Source organism: Lactuca serriola, chromosome 6, assembly GCF_051521515.1.
Source record: "Lactuca serriola cultivar US96UC23 chromosome 6, Lser_US96UC23_V15, whole genome shotgun sequence".
In the NCBI taxonomy this organism is placed as follows: domain Eukaryota; kingdom Viridiplantae; phylum Streptophyta; class Magnoliopsida; order Asterales; family Asteraceae; genus Lactuca; species Lactuca serriola.
The window spans coordinates 136404607-136409558 of NC_136413.1; the positions used below are offsets into that span (position 1 = coordinate 136404607).

The 4952-nt window shown below is 31.6% G+C and overlaps 1 long non-coding RNA gene across 1 annotated transcript; it reads right to left on the bottom strand.

Moving 5' to 3' along the window:
- Positions 1 to 257: 257 nt before the first annotated feature.
- On the bottom strand, positions 258 to 3847 carry LOC145058597 (uncharacterized). The gene is made up of 7 exons (XR_013686436.1): positions 3287 to 3847; positions 2858 to 3027; positions 1954 to 2291; positions 1684 to 1747; positions 1178 to 1608; positions 681 to 1103; positions 258 to 427 (listed from the first exon to the last, which is right to left on the bottom strand). It is a non-coding gene; the product is annotated as an uncharacterized LOC145058597 (long non-coding RNA).
- Positions 3848 to 4952: the final 1105 nt, after the last annotated feature.

Here is a 4952-nt window from a genome sequence, read left to right on the forward strand (position 1 = left end):
AATTTTAGTAATATATGAACTAAATACCCCTATAATACTTGTGTTGGTAGGAATAAATTTATGATTGTAACATCAAATTTGCCAAAAGAGAGCACATTACAACTTCCCCTTGCATTTTTTTTATTTTATTTTATTTTATTATTTTTTTTTTGTTTTGTTGTGTGATTTCATATTATAACTTTTTCAAAAATATAATACAAACTAGAGGGGTTTCCCGTGCATTGCGCGGGGCGAAACGTGTCGTTTTGTGAGACAAATAATGAAGTACATTGCATAAATTGGTATCCACATTAAAATATGTTGCTATTCTGTGTAATTTGCAGAAAAACGCTATAAACATTTATACAAAACGTAAGTTTCTGTTGGCATTTAATTTTCACCGGATCAGCTCATGGACTCCTCCCGAAGAATTTCGACCAAAGTCAACCTATATACACAATTAAAAAGATTATTTTTAAAGCCGGTCAGCAACGATACAAAGGCAATCAACAATTTTACGTCATGGGAAAACCATCATTAGGTGCAAAAGTGTCCATATTGGATAATTTGCATACAATGAGATGTTTTTTATGTTATTACAAAACCTTTAATGGAAGTAACCCAAATCTAACATAAATAAGTGTGGAAATGAAGATCAAGATTCATACGAACAAATTCAGATGGAGATGTATCAATATTACATTTCATTTCGTTTGAGGTGAGTGGTTCCGAACTCTAGTCGGTTGAAGATGTTCCAAAAAGGGGAGAAACATCTGGGAACAACATTGAAGCTCTGTAAAAAAAACACAATACAAATCATCAGACCATACAAATGAGAGGAAGGGGTTGGAGAAGTTGTAGGTGGAACTTACCAATTTATAAATGCCAAAAAAAAAAAAACTGCAATCTACACAAAAGAGAGAGAGAGAGAGAGAGAGAGAGAGAGAGAGAGAATGATTTGTGAATTTTTAGTGGCGTGAGCTGTAACGAAGGAAGAAAATACTATATTCCGACGGATGGGCACCGTCGGCGGTGGCGCAGGTAGAAAATCATTTCTAGTTGCGTTAGATTATTCAAGTATTACTCCACAAGAACCCAAGGCTTGTGTTAGATTATTCAACAGCCTGAAATTAGTAATTACATACAAATATTAATTAACAGAAACATTAAGTTAAATAATTCAAGAAATTATGCTCACCCTTTAGAATAAGCATGTGATTCTATCTCCTCTTTGCATCTTCAATTCTTCAACATCATTTTTGTCCATTAAAGATCTATCATTCCAATATTCATGAGGAATCGAGACTGTAATGGTATGTCAAGGGCGGCTGCTCAGGCAGCGGAAGACTAATAGTAAATATGTAGTGTTTATATTTTATACAATAAGATTAAAATGAAGGTGTTAACTGTTGCATACACATGTAGAAATGATCATCAATTACTTCTATCAGATTTACTATATTTGGATGGTTTAACATTTTCATGATTAAAACCTGCAACTCGGTTTATAAATACCATTAACAGAAGAAGAAGAAGAAGAAGAAGAAGAAGAAGAAGAAGAAAGTAAAAAAGAAAGTGAAATATTTACACACATCATGGAGAACATCAATCATGAAGTAACTATCGCACCTGTAATCACAAATGCATGATTTTAAAGATCTAAATTCCACCATAGAAAGAATGAAATTGAAAATGGTGACTTACCTGGTTGAAATATTGAACTTTTCAATAATACACAATGGCAATGGGACATGCAGAAGCCTGCCAACTATATTCCATGTATAACATGCAATGAAAAAATAGAATTCCCAGTAAGCTAAAAAAAAGAAACCAATCTTTGAAAAGAAAACTTGAAGATGAAATACATTGTCCAGTGAAGATCAAAATAATTAAAATAAATTACAATACATACAATTATGGCAAAGAAATGTGTATGAATATACAATCAACCGCTTAGAACAGGAAAAAACTTACATCAAAGTTTGTGGAGCCGAAATGGGGAAGACTGGACCAAACTTTTGCCTTCTTACTTTTGAATTCTTGATTTTTTTTGTTCCTAACTCTCCTTGTTTTTTGAGCTTTCTAATCCCCTTTGAAAGTTTCAATTTTTGTGTTTTAAGGATGCAATGCAAATTAAGTTGTAAGATAATTTGATGGTAATTAATAATAAATGACCTACTAAAATTTTGTAAAACTAAATAACCATAGATAACAAACACATTCCACAAAATCAATAAACAAAACTGTTTGTTGATGAAATTACCTGAACTCCCACTTCCTAATCAATTTGGCATAATTGGAAAGCAGAGAACCTGATATCAATAATAAAATAAATCCATTTTAGATAATTGATAGCCTAATTAGATAACTGGTAACTTTTGTAGAGAGCATGAAGATCATTAGTGGTGTGCAGGAAAATAAATCGAAACCTGCAAACGACTCGTATTGCAACATTATACTTTTAAAGATCATCTGGATTATTATAACAATGCAACTTAAATACAATGCGATTTTTACTGTTTTAATGTGTTAAGAGAAATATTAACAGTGATGTAGTGAAAAGAATTGGAATTAGGATTACATAATACACAAATGAAAGCACGTTCTTCTCATTTAGTAGATATCCATAAAAATAATTTTGGCTGAATTGAGTGTTTTTAAACAAAAAAAAAAAACAAAACTTGAAAATATAGATAACAACTAAAAAGAGTTGGCTAGGGAGAAACTTATCATATCATTCTCTGATATTCTTTAACAACTGAAATAAAAACATGATTGAGAAATTTCCTCTCCTGATTTCAAACGGATGCTAGGTTCATGATTGAAACATTAACAAAAATAAGAAATTTTAGGAACCCTAAAAGGTAAAGAATAGTACCTTGGAGATGAGATACTGTGATGAAGTAGTATGTCGTATTTGGTAGATCTTCCAAAAACAGAATTGGAAAAAGATAATACAGTGGCTCCTTCTTTGAGTTGCAATGTGAAGAGTTGAACAGCTGTGAATCAGTATGTATTTTTTACTGACATGTCGATGGAGGTGGTCTCCTATACACATCACACACAACAAAAAATGAATGACTGTTCCCCTAAGTAAACCCTTAAGAAACCCCAATATCAAACAACTGAAATGAAAAGATGATTCAGAAATTTCCTCTCGTGATGTCAAACAGATGCTAGGTTCATGATTGAAACATTAACAAAAATAAGAAATTTTAGGAACCTTAAAAGGTAAAGAAGAGTACTTTGGAGATGAGATACCGTGGTGAAGTGTGAAAGAAACGAAAAATAGGGTTCATGCCTTTACCTGGACCGTCTAGGGTTTAGATCCGGCAAGAAGTAGACTTGAAGGTTGGATGAAAAGCAGTCAGCAACTCATCATTCTCCACCAACATCTTGAACGACAGTGGAATCGTCAATTCTTGCGATTTTGAGGATGGTGTAGTCCGCTTCGGACGAATATTGTGCTTCCTCAGCAAATGGAGGAGGGGTAGACAGACGCATAGGGTTACGAAAACCCTTGAAAAGTAAGAACACAAAGAATGAAATCATATGGCTGGATCAATTTCCTGGTGGCCGACCTTGCTACCACTTAATGGAAGACCGGTGAATAGTAACGGGTTCGTTTGAAGTTGAGGATGCATGAGTCGGTGGGTTTGGTCATATGATTGAGACGACGGTTTTTTAAAGAGAAACATTGATGGAGATGGTGAGGCTGAAGGAGCAGTAACAGACGTCGAAGGGGATATGGATTACGGATAGGCGATGGAAAATTTCAAAAAGTCGGTATGAGAGACGGTGGGTTTGACCAGAGATAAGAAAGACTATGGACACGTGGAAGATTTAAAAGTCAACCACAAAGCATGAAACGTTGGTGAGTAAGCAGGAAAGAAAAAGGAATAAAAAAGGACGGCAAAACTGTAACAGATTAAGAATGAAAGTAAGGGGCCAGAAGCAATAAACGAAAGTCTAAGATAGAAAAGTAATACTTAAAGGGTCATTTTTGCCATCCCTGGCCACTTTACTGTAGCTAAGGGTGGACAATTTTAATATATATATATATATATATATATATATATATATATATATATATATATATATATATATATATATAGGGTTATGATTAAATATGAATTACAATTATTGTGTGAATGTATGACCATTTCTTGTCCATTTGATTTAAAAAAAGGTATGGGTGTGATTTGAGGTTACATATGATTAACATAGGATAGCATGTACTATATAATTACACTTATTTAATTATAATTGTATTTTAGTCTATTAATGTATATTTAAAAAGGAAATATTACTAATTAATTGCATAATTTAATGAGCTTTTTATTAAATACTTAGTTATATTATTTTATAAAAGTAAACATTGATAATTATTATTTAAAAAAAAACGTAAGTCTATAAAACTATTTTCATATATGAAATAGATTTCATTCTTTAAGATTTTCATTCTTTAAGAAAGATTCATGAATATTGTATATCATATTCTTGAAGAAAATACAATATTCTTTTACGCAGCCAATGTAATAACATCAAATGGGAATTCTTGAGGAATATAAAATAACTTGGATACACGCAAAATTAATCGTGGTAAAACAAAATATATTCTTAAAAAATGTGTTCAGTTTCACAGAAAATTAATTAAACATACAGTGTGTAGTAAAAATAAATATATTCTTAAAGAATGTGTTTGGTTAGACACAAAATCAATTGAAGCTACTGATAAGTAGTGATAATAAATAAATTCTTTAAGAATCATCTAATCCACTACAATTAACCTCCAACATCGGAACCATAGTCGTGTACGATTAACCTCCCAAATCGAAACCTTAATTCATATTATAATGATTTTTTTTATTAAATCAACATTCATTCTTTAAAAAATCAACATTAATTGTAAACATAATAAAAAAAAACCTTGATTCCTCTAATTTTTGAAACAATCGACGTCAAAATCCATG